This window comes from Lissotriton helveticus, chromosome 12, assembly GCF_964261635.1.
Source record: "Lissotriton helveticus chromosome 12, aLisHel1.1, whole genome shotgun sequence".
NCBI classification, from domain to species: Eukaryota; Metazoa; Chordata; class Amphibia; order Caudata; family Salamandridae; genus Lissotriton; species Lissotriton helveticus.
In genome coordinates, this window is record NC_136073.1 from 664706024 (window position 1) to 664723229 (window position 17206).

At 44.5% G+C, this 17206-nt stretch overlaps 1 long non-coding RNA gene across 1 annotated transcript in view; it reads right to left on the reverse strand.

The window, feature by feature from the left end:
• LOC144799823 (uncharacterized) overlaps positions 1–10001 on the reverse strand; it is a 463812-nt gene extending 453811 nt beyond the window's left edge. Inside the window, exon 1 of the long non-coding RNA XR_013603881.1 lies at positions 9892–10001. This is a non-coding gene — a long non-coding RNA (uncharacterized LOC144799823). The remainder of the gene's footprint in view (positions 1–9891) is intronic.
• Positions 10002–17206: the final 7205 nt, after the last annotated feature.

The following is a 17206-nucleotide window of genomic DNA, read 5'->3' on the forward strand; positions in this document are numbered from 1 at the left end:
ACCATGTCCTGTGGCACACAGCCCCTAGAATGGGCCACTTGGTGATATTCTCCTTCTCCCTGGTCATATGCCCCATCCGAATCAGTCTCTTGACTCTTGATTAGGAGCTGAGACGGGCTACTGGCATAGTCATAAGCATCCTGCCCGTCTTCCTCAGATTCTTCTTGATCCAACAACAAAGTTGGCGGTAAAGTGGCCATCTTTCCCGGGGATTTCATTTCCGGAGTGATCCTCGTTAAAGAAATCGTCACTCGTCTCTCCGTAGCCAGTATCGTTGATGGTTCCGTCGACGCCGGAGATATTCTCGTCGACGATATTGGAATCACAGATGTCGTCGTCGTCGACACCGCCGTCGGCGAGCCCGCCGACGTTGTAGAAATTGTTGTTGTCGTCGATGCACTTGTCGACGACACCACCGTCGTCGATACCGTCGACGATGATGGTTTCTTCGTCGACGACGTTAATGAAGCCGTCAACGACGTCTTCGTCGACGATGTCGTCGTCGTACCTCTCGTCGACGCTGCCGTCGGCGCTACCTTCATCGACGACGACGAAGCTTTCGTCGACGATTCTCCCGCCGCCGAGCACGTCGACGGGACCAATTGAAGTTTGGGTTTCGTTTTCTTTGTCGACGGAGCCACCGTCGACGATGTCTTTGTCGTAGAGGACTTAGAACTCCTCTCTGAAGAATGTGAGGAGGGTTTCTTGAAGGCTGGGTCTGTCTTCTCACCCTTAGGAGGCGAAACCAGTTCTGCCTTATCCTTCCCACTGCGGTGGGGAGAGCTTCCTGAACCCCGGCTATCAGACTCTCTGGGGGTCTTTTTTGAAGCCTTTGAGGGGCGCTCAACAGAGGAAGATGGGGAACCTCTACCCCTTTTCACTGACCTTTTTGAGGAAGTAAAAGAAGACGATTCCTCCTCATCACTGGAAACTCCATGCTTCCTCTCCTTCTGCCTCTGTAGTCATGTAAGCAGTCTTCCAGCACGATCTCTCAAGGTCTTGGTGGAGAGAGTGCGGCAAATTTTGCAGTCTTCTGCCTTGTGATCTGGATAAAGGCAGTAAATGCAATCCTTGTGTTTGTCCTCCACAAACAGCCTCTTCTTCCCACAGGTGGAACAGGGCTTGAAAAGAGCCTTCTTTTTCTCAACTTCAGACATCCTGATGAAAAGGAAAGACTTCTGAAGTAGAACTGAAGAAATCCTGAAGAAAAAACTGTAGAAATCTACTTGAAAGAGTTGAAAATAGAGCAGACCTCAATGGAGACTCCCTAGCACAACGTGCGGTAGAAAATCTGAGGCTCTGAGATTCCTTCAGGAAGGTTCCAGGGGTGAGGCTCTTCTGATTGGCTGATGCCTAATGTTTGGTCTCTTTTACAAAAAGAGGCTGATATGCTACAAAAGGGAATGAGGCCTAGGCCTTTTCTCTCTTTTGTACCTACTACTATGGTATTTTGTTATTACCGAGGCTCCCATTCCGACGACGGGGAATGATACAAAAGCATGGGAATCTATGAAAGTTCCAATACTGGGGCAAAGCCTACTTCTCTAAAAGAATTGAGGCTGCTGCCAATACCAGTAAGGAGATTTTTTTCAATAGTTAGGGATTTCACTTCTCCTAAATCCAGTATTCCATCCTGTCTTCATTCTGAGTCTTGGGTAACTTCCTTGGCTAACTTCTTTACGAATAAAATCAAGTCCATCCAGGCCTCCTTTCTGGCGTGTGGGGCAGTGGCACCCCCCTGCTTCAGTACGGCACTGGATTCGCCAAGAGATTTGGCCCATACCTTCTCTGAATTCCCTTTACTCTACACTGTGGTTTCTCTGGACATTTTGTCCAAACTAAAGTCCGGCTCCCCTATGGACCCTTGCCCAGCTAAATTGTTGCCCAGAATGGCGGCAGTGCTGAATCCTGTCATCAACCCGGTGCTGAATTTGTCTCTCAGCACGGGGGTGGTTCCTTCAGTCAGGAAGCAGGCATTTGTCATCCCACTGCTTAAGAAGCTCAATCTGGACCCGGAGGGGTATGCCAACTATAGGCCGATTTCTCTTCTACCCGCTCTTGCTAAAGTAGTGGAGAAACATGTACAGACTTCTCTCTCTAACTTCTTGGAGACTAATAATCTTCTCCACAGCTCGCAGTCTGGTTTTCGGGCTAACTTGAGTACCGAGACGGCGTTGCTGGAAGTTACTGAAATCATCAAGGAAGTGTTGGACTCTGGAGGTAAAGCCATGTTGGTTATGTTAGATCTATCAGCGGCATTTGACACCGTCCCCCACGAGGGTCTCCTAGTAAGTCTCCTAGTAAGACTCAGGGAGACCGGTGTACGAGGGACGGTGCTCAGTTGGTTCCGCTCCTTCTTGGCTGGCCGGAGTCAGACGGTATGGGCTCCTCTTTTTTCTGCAGCGGTGCCGCCACTGGAGGTCGGGGTCCCGCAGGGGTCGATATTGAGCCCGACCCTGTTTAACATCTTTATGACCCGTCTGGCGGCATTGGCGAAGTCCTTTGGAGCCCAGATCCTGTCATACGCCGATGACACGCAGCTCCTTTTCACTTGTGGGATAGGTGCTGAGTTCGATGAGGAGAGTATCAGAGGTTGCCTTGGGGCTGTGTTTAACTGGTTCCATCTACACAGCCTCAAGTGTAACTCTGATAAGTCAGAGGTGCTTTTCTTTGGTTGTCGCTCGGATCCCATCTGGCAACCTTGGTGGCCTGAGAAGATGTTCCCTTCCTGCTTACCCATTTGTCTAACACGTTCAGGTCCTCCCTTTAATATATCCCCCTTTTTTTAGACTCATTTTCTTAATCACAAATAATCATGTCCACTTTGAAATCCTTTGGATTCTCAGATGAAGACTTTATGTCTATGGTAGGCTCAGCCATCAATTTTGACAACATAGATACATGTAATATAAACAACAACGATGACCTAAAAAAGTTGTTAGACCTTAAGAAAAAATCTAGACGTATTGAACTTCATGGTAAATATATCCTTGACTACCTTAAAGCTGGGGTTATCCCTCAAGGACTCCAAATAAAAAATATTCCAGGTTTGTTTATACATGTCAAACAATTTTTAGAAAAATGGTCGCTTATTGCGAATAGATGTTCTAGAGACATGATGATGCTGATAGTTGAAACAGCTAAAACAGTTCTTTTAGAACTCCTACAAGAAATACTAGATCTAGAGAGCAAGATAAAAGCCACAGATACAATACCCGACATAAAAAAGAAATTAGAAGAATTAGAAACTGAATTAAATTCCTATACTGATTATCTTCTGAAACGCAAGCTAGATAAATTCCAAGAAGATCTTAGATACTATAACAAAGAAAATGTCTACCCATATCTAGCAGATGGGTTCTATACATCGGTGAACCCAAATCCATCAGACCCACCAAATGCGCAAAATGAAAACATGGTTCGCAAGGTAACCACATTTTCGAACTCTTCGGATTCTCACAGTGTAGGTAGTTCTTTCTCCTATCGAAACCAGGCATATCAACCAAACCAAAGATCTAGGCCGCCTTTTTTAGGACAACGCCCCCAGGGCAGGGGCAATTGGCGACCACGGTATCGATCCCAATACAGGGGCCAATATCAATCGCGCCAATTCCATCAACCGCAAGGGCAGTATCAACCCCAATATCCACCACAATACCAACCACAATACCAACCACAATACCAGGAACAACAGCCTCAATATCAGGAACATCAGCCACCCAATCCGAACAGATATTTGGAAACACGCAACGCCCGATACTGGCGGGATTGAAAACGATCCCCATTTTCAACCTAAGTAGCCAAGTACCTGACCAATCCGTCTATTCGTTATTATCCAAAGGTTTAAGCTATGTACCACACTCTGGCTTAAACAAATTCGAACTCTTCAATGACCTAATGACATTTTTTAGAAAAATCCGCCTCAAAGCATTTTTTTCTAATATCGATACCGATCTGAGAGAAACAAATAAATCAGGCCTAGCGCCCAAATCGGTTTTTACCCCCGCGCTAGACCAACTAACGCCAGAGATTCAAATTTTTGAACGCGTAGTTTTGAACAAACTTACAGCGGTAACAAAATATATACCTAACACTCCATTTAATCTCACTACAGCAGAATATGGAGCATTACAAACACTCAAAAATTCCTCTAGTACCACCATAAAGGGTTGTGACAAAGGAGGTAGTATCGCAATACTTGACACCTCTAATTATGTAGAAAAGATTGAGGTTATGCTTAGTGACACCACCTTCTACAACAAAATCACTAAAGACCCAACTGTCACCATTAAACGAAAAATACAGAAATTAACATCTAAAGCACTGACGGATGGTGACATTTGTAACCAGGAATATGATTACCTTAATGTAGACAATCCAAGAATGGCCAGCCTTTATGGCATACCCAAGGTCCACAAAAATGAGACAGACCCCCCTTTTCGCCCTATTGTCACCACCATAGGCAGTATTACTGAACCTCTATCGAAATATCTAGATGCAATCCTAAGGCCATACATCTCCAGTATACCAGGATACGTGAAGGATACTAGCCACATCATCAACTTATTAGAAGGGACCGCATTCAATGAAAACAGACAATTACTAGTAACACTAGATGTGGAGAGTTTATACTCAAATATTCCCACAGAAGGTGCTATCTCGGCCACTGAATGGTTCATTAATACTTATGATGTTGAATGCAACGCTACATTCATTCTTGACTGCTTGAGAATAGTTTTAGAACACAACATCTTTAAGTTCCAAGGGAACATGTACAAACAAATAAAGGGAGTTAGCATGGGCGCTTCTTGCGCCCCCACAATTGCGAATATTTATGTAGCATATTTCGAACATATCCATATATTCAATGAGATAGCCCCTTTTTTTTAAACAATTTTCTACTGGTCAAGGTATATTGACGATGTCATCTTTATATGGGATGACAACGAGGACAGTTTGCATGAATTCATATCCTGGTTAAATCTGTGCGACAACAATCTCAAATTTACATCCCACATAAGCAATAAAGAAATGGAATTTCTTGACATAACCGTCAAACATGACCAAGGTCAATTATTTACAGACTTATATGTCAAACCCACTGCCCGCAATACATTACTACATTACCAAAGTTTCCACCCTACATCACAAAAAAACAGTATCCCTTTCAGCCAATTTTTAAGATTGCGGCGCAATTGCACGAAACTTTTTGACTATGACGAAAGATCCAAAGCCATGAAAAAGAAATTTGAAGAGCGAGGCTATCCTCATAGACTGATTCGTGAATCCTATAAAAGGGCCAGATTTTTTGACCGGCAAACCATTTTACAGGGTGGCCAAACGAAACAAAAGGATGCATTAGTTTTTGTCACCAGACACTCTCTCCTCAATAACAAAATACGTCAGATCATATACTCTAACTGGCATCTACTCAATATCAACAAGACCAAAGAAAAGTCATTTCCTAAACCTCTTTTCGCATACAAAAGAAATAAAAATCTAAAAGATCTGGTTGTAAGGTCCAGAATGCAAACAAAGGAAAAATTTATACAGCGAAGCATCTTGGGTGACAACCCTGTTATAGGGAATTTTAAATGTGGAACCTGTAAAATATGTCCTCAGACTATAGAAGGGCCAGAATTGACATTCAATAATGTCAAGATTACATCTAAAACTATGACCAATTGCAAAACTAGCAATGTGGTATATCTATTGATATGCCCTTGCCAAAAAGGATATGTAGGTGAAACCTGCAGAACAATAAACAAAAGAGTAACGGAACACAAATCTGCAGTGCGTACCAGAAAAATGAATGCCCCACTGGTATCGCACTGCTTAGAGTGTGAACACTCACCTGAGGATTTGCGTTGGTTCATCCTAGAAAACATATCCACAAGACCAGCACTATGTCCTGAAAAAATCCGCAAAAAAGGAGAAGTTTACTGGATTTTTTTACTTAACACGGTCAGAAACGGATTGAACCTCGAAATTCCTTGGGAACAGGCAATAATTTAAGACAATAATGAAATACCTATGGAAATATATACCTCTAAAACGATCCTTATTATGGGTGTCTTTACGAGATCACTACACCCAAAATGGCAGCTAGTCCAACTTGTAGGTGTCCTACCTTTATCTCCATTTCACGTTTTGAAATAATTAATCGTGTCAAAGTGTTCATGGTCATGGTACCCTGACGATAGTACTCTGTAATATATTCACAATTCAGATAACTATGGAGTTTCAATATAGATGACCGTTAACTTTATGCAACTCCACAATCACTAAGTATTCGGATGTAAAACCATGAGCGCATTATAATACGTTCTTAGTATGCGCCTATCTCCCATCGGACTCTACACGCCCGTCGGTAAACTGATTGGCTCCCCGGTGACACGCCTTTTGCATGCACAGGGTTACGTCACCATTACCCACACCTGCATTATATAAATCTGCAAACTCTGTATTTAAGCAGACCGGTTACCGCATTCAGGTCAAACCAGTGTTGCGGCGAGCGGCTCCGGTTCTGCAGACCCCCCGTTTCTGTAGAAGTATTGTGTCATATCAGGTAAGGAGTGATTCGACCGAACTCTCTACATCTTCGACCTACTCACTAGCTGTATCGATATCTAGCTTGTTAGACATACATCCTATTCCGTTTTTCCCTTTTCCCCCTCTAGAGTATCGGCCAGCTTTCCCTCTATACAGCTAGAACTCAGGGGTGGACTGCCAGAATAAATATCGTATACTATGGGTCCACTATGAAAAGACGAACAGGACCCAATGCAAGTGAGCTCCACGGTACATACGCTCTCTTTAAACAACAGAAATGATTATATTCGGCACACTACTTTAAATCATTTAGCTCAAGTATCCAAAGTAAACTATATCTATATACTTTTTTGACAGCCGACTGACAATCCGCTATCTGTTACCAGCTCGCATATTCCGAACCTGTTCTTCTTTTTTTATCTTAATTGGAACTCCATTCTCTATCTATGTAAGTAATAGCAATTACCGTGGCAATCTTAGCATGTTTTTTATCAAACATTAAAATAGAAGCAAGCATTCTTAACGAAGACTGAGAGCACCCTAATCAGTTGCGTCATTTGTTTTAGCTTTTAAACACAGAGCTGTCATCACATACAGTGGCCAGTCTTTAAGTAAGTAAGAATTTATTAGTCTTCCATTCTGTGTCCCGCTAAAAAAGGAGCATATATCTCACGCAATTCTGATGAGACAATTATATAATCTCTCGCCCATGTAGATCATTGTTTCAAACAACTTCATCTGCCATCAAGCCGGGCTCTCAAATTATTCCAAAACAGCTGTCCCTGTCTAAAATCGACAACCAACCCATATTATCATTTTTGTCTTGATATATATTTCTCTCAAGGTAATTATGATACTCCCTGTCTGACTCCTATAAAGGTCTGAATGAGAAATGAATTGTTGGGATAAGCACTTTTTCTGCTCTCTATACTGAGGAACATTTTAAATATATAATGCTTTCAATAAAAAGAGTCTCTACCGACTATAAAAAAGATAATCTCCATCATATAAGATTACTCTATAAATTTGAACCGCTCTAACCTGAGTTACATTTGATTTCCAGCTGTTTTATCTTATATCATATCAATGTATAGCAACATTCTCAATGAATTTGACCTAGGCCTAGGATATCACAGTATTGAAATGACTATTATAAAATACTATCTAATAATTGTAACGTGACATGGATTTTTCTATTCTTTAGGTTTTTATAATGACCAAATGTTCACTATTCTACTTGCATATGACGGACTCCTGAAGAAGGCAATAGCCGAAACGCGCGTTGAGATTTCATCTACCGCTTTGCTAACTTCATCTGTTCATTAATCATTTCTGATTTATTATAAGTCTTTTCTTTATAATCTTTTCACTGTTGTGTCTGTTCATTCTTTTTTGTATTACAATAACTGTATATGTTGCACTGATTAAATTTTTGAATTGTAACTTTTAATGTAAACTAAATCAAAATGAAGAAAAAAAGATAAACAAATCTTTATATATATAAAAAAATATTTTTGAATATATATCATGTTTGGTCTTGTTTAATCACATGGAATCATAGTCCAATGTCACTGTACATGTTAATTGTGTTGTCTCCCTAGGCTCGGGCACCAGATTTAATGTTCTTCACTACTGTCCTTTTTCAAAAATAATTACTGTTATTCCCTACCAGTAGTGATTCTATCATTAGTAGGGGTCCCCTTCCTTTTCCAAAACCTGAGAAGATGTTTCCACCTTCGGCTGCCTCTACTACGGCCAAGAATCTTGGGATAAAAATTGACAAGGATCTAACGATGAAACCCCAGATTCTTGGCCTTACCGGGAGGTGTTTTGGTCTGCTCAAGATGCTGCGCAAATTCCTTCCACTCTTGACACCTGCACATAGAAAGATCACTGTGCAGGCGCTTATTGGGTCGCATCTTGACTACGCCAACATCCTGTATTTGGGTCTTCCAGAGTATCTTCTCCAACGTCTGCAGGTAGTGCAGAACTCAGCGGCGCGTGTCATCTTCGGACTTCATCGGCGCGCCAGAGCTTCTGACCTCTTGCAGACCTTGCACTGGCTGCCCATCCGGAAGCATATCGCTTTTAAAGCCCTTACTCTGGCCTTTAAGGCCCTTCACATGACCGGAGCTAAATACATTAAAAAAAGGCTGGCTTTCTACCAACCTGCCAGCTCACTGAGATCAGAGTCTTTGGCTCTGGCCTCGGTCCCGGCCGTAGGAAGAGCTCGGATTGGCGGCCGGTCATTTCGGCGCCTAGCCCCTCAGCTGTGGAATACACTGCCGGTCTCCCTGCGCAGGAATCCTAACCTGTTGGCCTTCAGGAAGGACTTGAAATCTTGGTTGTTTGTGCAGTAGTTCTCTTTTCCCCTTTTTACTTTTGTCCTTTGTTCGTGTTAGGTCAAAGTGCCGGGACACTCCTCGGAGTAGCCGAGCGCTATACAAAAACATTCTTAACATTAACATTAACACTGGCACAGAGGTCTGGTTAGCAGGTCTTAGTGCACTCCTAGGGGAAAATGTACCACCTTTTCACGCAGTGCAGTGCAGCAGCCGCCAAATTTACTGGAATATGGGACTCTCCTCCCCTTTCCCTAGCGCTGATGCTGAAATCAGCTGCCATGCTCCACGGAGACACCTTTGGGCCATGGTGCAAATGTGTCTCTGTGAGTCTAGTATATGTTTTGTACTGGTAGGGAACCCTTACAGTACAAATTAATATTCATAGGCTGACTTAAACCATTTCCCCTCTTTGTATGTGTGCTGTACAGTGCAGCGCATGTGCAAAGTCGGAAAAGGAAGGAGAAATTAAAACATTTCTCCTTCCTTGCGCCTACTTCAAAAGGACGTCATTTTCTGATGCTAAACCCTGTCTACTTTATTTAGTACATTGGGTTTGGCGTCAGAAACTTTGGGTGGTTGCATGGTAATGCCCATGTTCCACCCATGGTACATACCCTTGGCGCTAAGTAATGCAAAGCAACGCTATACGCAGCTTTGTGTTACTTTCACATTATTTCCAGCGATATACAAGTTTAGTGCTGGAAAATCAATCAGAAAAATAAGATTTTGCACCGATTTGCGTCACTTTTGCGTCGCAAACACTGTGTAAAATCTCAGCAAATCCCCCCAACGGATTCAAAAAACCTGTAGCACCAGTCCCAAAATATGGGATAAACAGGCATTTTCTTACAAGATAAATTGTAAACATTCTCTACAAATAGGCATGTAAAGAGAGACATCCTAAAGAGTCCCATTGGGTTTCGCTGGCTATAACAATGGAATTATCCTGTAAATAATACATTTTTAAATAAATTGTTGACTCCCAGGTACTCACTTTCTCCAGAGCCTGGACTGGTTGGAACCTTCTTTATGCCTTTTTCATCAGAAAGTACATGGAACTAATTCCTTGATCTTGGTTTTCTAGATGTACCAAACCACTCTTCTGATTTCAGTTAAGTCTTTACTCCTCCCCATAAAGCTTCTTCTTTCACTCTGGTTCGGGTACAGGAATAAGAATGAGTGCTGATTCTGGAAGAATGGCAGAGATGATTATAGTGCTGCTGTGCCGAACGATATTCAGCACCCAAAGATCTGGAACATCTGCCTTTAAAGCACGCATACATTTTTCAAAATGACCTCCATCTGTTCCCTCCTCATTCAACACTCTCCAGGAAAGGTTTGAGTTGATGACTGCTGAGCTGATGTCGACGCCTTTATGAACGGCTTGGCTGAAAACGCTTTCTCCTGCAATCTTCATTAATGCTGATTTCTCGGAATGCTTAGCTTTTCAGTCTTTAAGCCAGATTTGCCATCCTGCCAAAATGGTACCCCCAACTGCTAAGGCTGAGTGAGGCGGCGATGAGCTATGCTGTAGACTAGAAAGATCTAGCCTGATGTTCCAAATGTTTGCATTCAACTTTTGCTTTGCTCCTTTGTTCCACTACCAGCAGAAAAGAACTGGATAAACTGCCTATGTTTGGGACAGGAATCTGCCCGCGTATGCCACCTCCTCTCTTTCTGAGTAACTCTTTTTCTTTGAGATCACATGTACCCACCAGCCTCTCTAATCCTCAGACGAGAAAGCCTCCCACATCCACGTAGAGTAGAACATACCAGCCTGCCCGCAGTGCCTGATTGAAGTTTAAAATTCCTAGCTGTTGCCAACTTGGTGTGGAGCCGACAAGCACACTGCTCATTCCATTATGGATCTGTATTTATCTCTTCCATGGTTCCTTTTTCCCACCATGGCAGGTGGTGACTTAACTTCTTGAGGCTTGGTTTCTTTGTTCATGAACGGGAAGTGCGAAGATATGATGTCCTCAGTGAGTAATGATGGAGCAGAGAAGTGGACCAAGAAGTAATGTAGGTATCCTTGCCTTCTGACCATTACCTGAAATAGAAACTAACAAAATCTATCAAAGACAAGCGAGACTTCAAACAGTCCACATTTCGTTTCTTGACTGGCTTTAATGTGCTTACACTGCATGAATTTAGCACAATGGATCAATGCCTATTGATTTATCTATTGCTTGTTGATTCCTGAAGGTGATGCAAGGAAATGGGTTTCCGAAATCGAATCAAAACCACTCCACCTCTGCATTGTGATGGTTAAAACTAATATCTAATTAGTAGACATTCCCATGGTTATGACTTGAAGAGATCTGATTACTCAGGGGTTTTGCTAAAGTTACACCATCAGGTGCCTACCATCACGGCAGGCAAATAGCGCATAGTTGGGAATGCCTCAAGTCACTTTGTGTGGCCATAAACAAACGATTTCCCACTACAATTCTCTAAATAGATTTCCGTGAATCCAAAATGCTCCATATTTCACGACAGGGCGATTATTAGGACCTTTCGTAGGTGATTAACGTTAATGTTAGGCCAATCATTAATGATCTCGGAATGAAAGTGTGGCAAAGGAATTTGGTAGGTGACAATTTCCAATAAATACTTGTAAGAAAAGTAAACGTAAAAGTTAATATGGAGGTCCTCATCCTCAGCTCCAACCCTTCAGCCTGGGACGACTCCTGGTGGCCGACGGCACTGGGGGCAGCCCCGACACCCACCGACCACACACGCAACCTGGGAATCATCCTCGACTCAACACTCTCAATGACCATGCAAGTCAACGCCTTCTCCTCCTCCTGCTTCAACACCCTCCGCATGCTCTGCAAGATCTACAGATGGATCCCGACAGATACAAGAAAGACAGCCACCCAGGCCCTCGTAAGCAGCAGACTCGACTACGGAAACGCCCTCTACGCGGGAGCCCAGACCAAGCTCATCAAACGACTACAACTCATCCAAAACACCTCGGCATAACTGATCCTCAATGTACCACGCCACGGCCACATCACCCCCTACCTGATAAACCTGCACTGGCTCCCCGTCAACAAGAGGATATCCTTCAAGCTCCTCACCCACGCACACAAGGCACTCCACAAGACTGGCCCAGCCTACCTCAACAGACGGCTCTCCTTCTACATCCCCAACCGCCAGCTCCGCTCCGCCGACCTCTCACTCGCCACCGTCCCACGCATTGGAAGAACAACCACCAGTGGGAGAGCCTTCCCCCACCTCGCCATCAAGACATGGAACACCCTCCCACTGAGCCTTCGACAGACCCAAGACCTGCTGACCTTCAGGAGGATACTCAAGACCTGGCTGTTCGATCAGTAGCGCCCCCCCAGCGCCTTAAGACCCTTGCGGGTAACGTAGTGCGCTTTACAAATGATTGATTTATTGATCGACAAATTCCTTTTTTTTTAGCTAATTGGTTCACTAAACCTTTGAACCCAACTCTTCAACACCATTAATCTTCCTAAAGTTCAGTAGGACATTTTATGTAGTGGAATAATGGGGTTGCACTACAAAACCTGTCTGTGACTAGCCAGATTTTTAGTACCCAATATAAAATTTCACCTATACTTATGCAGAGCACCTCATGATCAGTTTTTAAGGTCCTTTGGAAGCACTCCTCACTCTGGGCAGACCAGCAGCAGCTTGCACGCCACTGCCTCCTACAGCTTTGTGATCGCCAGACAACACCATGCCATATTTGTTGCCTAGCAATCCCTCTGGAGCGGACAGCATTGTCTGGATGTACTCTGCCTTCCCGGTCTCCCACCAGGTCCTGGCCACCACCCCGTCCATCTAGCCTCCATTCACCATTTAATAGAGTGCTCTGTGTGCCAAAGAGGTGCAAAGGCAAACCCATCTTCAGCTGTCCGCGCATGGACTGCGCCCAGTGGCAGGACCCATGGACCTCGTGAGAGACTCAGCTACTCCAGGACCGCACTCAAATACGTAAACATCAGACAACCCAGCGTCAAATGCTGCTCCCAAGCACCAAGGAACTGGGAAGGTCAATTTGCCTGCCGACTCTTCAGTTTCACCTGCCACACTGCCATACTCACATGGACAACCCTTCCCACCACCAAAACCCAGAACCAGCTCAACTGTATGCTAATCAAATTTCTCGGCAAGCACGCCATGGAATTCTGGGCTCTATTGCCCCCCAGATGCAGTCTTCATCACCGAAACCTGCCCCAAGCAAGCCTCAGCCCCTGACATAGCGACCCCAACTCCCAACGGCTACAAAATGATCCACAAAGACCGCCCACTCAAACTTTGGAGGAGGGAAAGCAATCATTCACAAAGACTCCATCAGACTCTCCACCACAGAGGACGACTCGGCTCCCATCATGGAACATCTCAACTTCCAAATGCACATGAACCCCAACACAACCATTAGGGGTACCCTTGCCTACAGACTCCTAGGCCGCACCTCACTTTCTGAAACGCCATCACCGAAATTATCACCCCATGCCATTGAATCAAATTAATGCTTCTTATTAGGAGACCTCAACTTCCAACCCATGACCCCTCCAACACCAAATCCGTCAACCTCCTGGAGAACATGGACAACATCAGCCTGACAAAAATCGTTACCAGCCTCACAAACAGTGCCAAACACACTTTTTACCCCATCTTTACCACCAGCGATAGAATCCAATTCAGGCACACCTCTGAAGTCACCTGGACAGACCACAGCATTGTCCATTCCACCATGGTAGACACACCCCAGCCCACCGGCACACCATACACTCTCACACAACACAGCTGGAACAAAATCATGCAATCCATTTGGATGACTGTGGTGTGGAGGGTTTTGGAGCTAAGGACAGACAATGTGAACCAGACTGTCCATAATTTCAGAGTCTAGATCACCGCCAGCGCAAGCAGCATCGCCCGCATCAAACCACCTAACACCAACAGGTACAACAAACATGCTATGTGGTTCACCTCCTTACTCTGGACCTCGAAAAGAGAATGCAAACGAATGGAGAGACGATGGTGCTCCAGCAGAGACCCTACAGACCACAACGCGCTAAAGTCTGCTCTCAGAAAATACCACTGCTCTTATCCTCCTGACCTCTCCACACCCTTCAACACTGTGTCCCATCACATCCTGGTCAACAGACTTCACCACATTGGCATCAGTGGCAATGCGCTCAAGCTTATCATCTTGTTTCTCACAGGACACATACAAAGAATCTGCCTACCACCCTACACCTTGAACACAAGGACACCATCTGCAGCATCCCCTAGGGCTCCTCGCTCAGCCCCAACCTCTGCAACATCTACATGACTCTACTGGCCAACATTGTCCGCTGCCATGGACTCAACATCATCTCATATGCAGACAACATCCAATTCATCCTCTCTCTCACTGAAGATGACACAGCCATCAGAGCCAACTTCCGGAACACTATGACCAACTTCGCCGACTGGATGAAGACAAACTGCCTTAAACTGAACACGGACAAGAAGGAAGTCTCGTCTTTTGAAGAAGCCTCTCCCCTTGGGAAGGCTCCTGGTGGCCCGGCGCTCTCTGACCTGGCTCTCGGATCTGCACCGACCTCCATAACCCATACCAGGAACCCCCGCATTATCTTGGACAGCAAGCTCTCCATGAAGCGCCAGGTTAACACGGTAACCTCCACAAGCTACCACATGCTCTAAATTATCCACAAGATCTTCAGGTGTATCCCACCCAGCACCAAGAGGACAGTAACAGACCAGACCCCCTCCTCACCAGCCAACAGGACTACAGAAACACACTCCATATTGGAATCCTTACCCAGCTCCTGAAATGACTCCAGACTATCCAATATGCGGGAGCCAGACTTATACTTGATCTCCCAAGATGATACAGCTTCACCCCCCATCTCGGAAACCTCCACTGACTCCTAATCAAGAAGATATGCTAGTTCAAACTACTCACTCATGCTTAGAAGGACCTCAACAACACTGGATCGGCCAATATCAATCACTGCCTGAACTTCTACCATCCCACCAGACAACTCCGCCCATCCCACCTCACCCAAGTCCCACACATTCTTCGGATCCACGGAGGAGGCAAACCTTCTTGTAACTCGCTGCAAAGTCCTGGAACGACCTAACCCGCCACCGCCAGACCTACACCACCCTTGCCGACTTCAGGAAAGCACTCAAAACATGGCTGTTTGACTAAATGGCTCATCCGCAGCACCTGGATCCCCCTCCCCCGAGTGATAAGCTACTCTCTAGCTAGAATAGGCCTGTAAATGCTTACACAAGCGTCCTGTCTAGGTTAGAATTCGCTGCACCATTTTCTGTTTACACTCCATTTTATATGGTGATCGAAACTAATCTTATTTTGTTTTTGAGAAATGCCCTTCGCTGAGTTTCGTTTCTGCAATAAATAACTGTTAGTGCCAGTGCATAGCTTTCCCACTAGATAAAGGCCCTCTCCCACCTGCCTGGTAGTTTGATCACGGCTCAGGGTGTAATGGCCTTGGACTGTGCTGAGTTGCGAAGATATGAGAAAAGAAACCTTTTTTTGTATTCTACTATCCAGCTGCATCTAGCTGAAAAATTCCACTGTGGGCATGTTTTTAACCTATCATGAAATGTACATAATGTATCTCTATGCTTGCTGATCTTTAGTTCCCCCTGTACCACTCCCAGAGAATGTGCAGACGTGGCTCCGCTCTGAGTGTATACAAATAAACAGCTATTGGTGTGTATTCTCCACTGTCTTTCTATGAGCTCTTTATTTGGTATGGAAGGCTGAGCGGTGGTCTACTGTGACCCGGGTGGCCCCAAGTGGGTCACTTCCTTCAGTTGCTGCCCGACCAAGGCCTCCTTCGGGTTATTAACCCATTCCCTTATAGTGTAGTTCCTATATCCCTGATAGGCTCTGCGCATTGGAATAATATACACTATGATTTTGACATAGGACTGAGGTCAGTCTGTCTCTATCGAGTACATTAAACTTAATTACTTGTGTGTGCCAGCTAACTTAGAGGTCACTAGAAACTTTCTCGAAGGAACAAGAAGGGATTAGTTTCTTACAACTGCATAAACATGACAACTTTGTTTCCCTTAGAGTCGGAATAATATCTTCAGAGTCGTGGAAACAATAGATAACCGTTTCACCCAGTCAATCGTGCTTGCTTCGTTTCTACAGAGTTGCATAGAAATAGATAGACAGGGCGTTTAAAAAAAGGGTTTATTGAACAGTCTTATTTCTCATGCAAGACATATGAACTGCTACAATCGTAAGACAGAATGCGAAGTATAATGAGTACAGTGTTAACAGTAATATAAAGTACTGTAATAGCATGGTCTGTAGCTATGACATACATAAAAATACATACATAAAGAACACAGGCTAAAATACTCAACTGCTGCTTCTAAAATAATCTTACCCCAGTGTACCTAACCTAAGTCTAGTACGAGGGAAGAAGTAGTTGCTGTTTTAGCTATAGTTTAGTTTAGTTGTGCCAAGAATTGCCAAAGGTTTCTCTAGGTTCTAATCAACTCCATACCTTTAGAATGAGAGAGGTTGGTATCTCTTTCCCGGGACTCGATCTCTAACACCCCGCAAGGGGAGGCAGAAGCACTGGAGCTGGGTTCTCGGCAATGAGGATGACAGCGTCTGGTCAGTGCGTCAGTTGGAGAGTTGACTTCCTTCGGGACTTGCTGTGGCAAGCTGCATTGTGCAAGTAGGTAGCCGAACGTCACCGTGCCTTGCCATAGCAAGTGAAGGTATATTTATACCTTGAAGGTGTTTAGGAATGCCAGTATTGACGTAAAAGTCAGGCAAAGGAAGGTCATGAATGAACCCCTAAAGAATAGATGTTTATGCATAATAAATTAGTTCTTGGAGAAATCAATACTCAAGCTAGGGGAAGTCCTAAAGGCTTAAGAGTCTGGTTTTCCAGGAACTTGCTGTGACGTACAATAACTGATGTAAGTAGCCATGCCTGTATTTGGGTAGCATGGACTATGCCTAAATAAGGGCTGGATTTCTATGCCTAAATAAGGGCAATGTGAATTGTACCTATATAAGGGGACGAATCTGGAAATTCATACAGAATCTAAATCGATACACAACACCCTTTCCACAGACGGACGGGAGGACGAGGACATCATGAGGTCGGACTAATGGCTCAGGTATCCCTACATGAAGAGTTTCATTACTCGCAGCTGCTGCCTCTGTCCCACCGTAGGGTGCTTCGCCCAGCGGTCATCCAGACTGGGGTCCTGAATGGCGAACCCTGATCTGACTGTTTGGTCTGAAGAGTCAGCAGTGGAGA